Below are 673 nucleotides of genomic sequence, written 5' to 3' on the forward strand. Positions count from 1 at the left end.
ATAGGAGTCGCTGGCACGAAGTGAAATTGAAGTCCCAGGGATTTGCGAAAAGGCCTCTTTCTGGCCACTTTCAACCCCCTCGAACAGGACAAAGCTGAGCTAGTCTCTGGGTGCCGTATAAATGATCTAGCACCGTGTCATTCCCTTCCGGCAGAGCAGTAGAAAGGTTGTCGAAGACATCGATGGCCCTCATGTAGGCTAGCATCTACCAGCATGCATGGTCGGAATCCTCCTGCTCAGCCTCCTTTTATCTGGGTCTTGCTGCCCTGGGAAAAGTGTCATCATATCCCAAGTCCTGGTCATCATCCACCCACGAGCTCTTACTCAAAGGAGCTCCGGGTGGGTTGTAGTTGTCTTCATGGTGCTGGGAGGATTCCCTAGATGTTGCGGGAGCCTCCCTCACCATCGTCATTACTTCTGAAGCAGACGGGTTCCTTATCCTCTCCTGAGGCTGAATCGACGTTCTAGCAGAATGGTTCTTCGGCACGGTCTTCGAGTACATACTCTCTCCCTAAGGAGAGGGAGAAACTCTGCCAGCAGGGGAGGTCTTGTATTCTCCTTGCGTCTGAAGGATTCAAAAGTATTCTTGGTGGAGAGATGTGTGAAGGCTGCTCTTCTCCCTTTAATGAAATGCGCTGTTCTAGAGTGATGACATTGAAGGGCGACAGTCGGT

Source organism: Palaemon carinicauda, chromosome 43 (assembly GCF_036898095.1).
Source record: "Palaemon carinicauda isolate YSFRI2023 chromosome 43, ASM3689809v2, whole genome shotgun sequence".
NCBI lineage: Eukaryota > Metazoa > Arthropoda > Malacostraca > Decapoda > Palaemonidae > Palaemon > Palaemon carinicauda.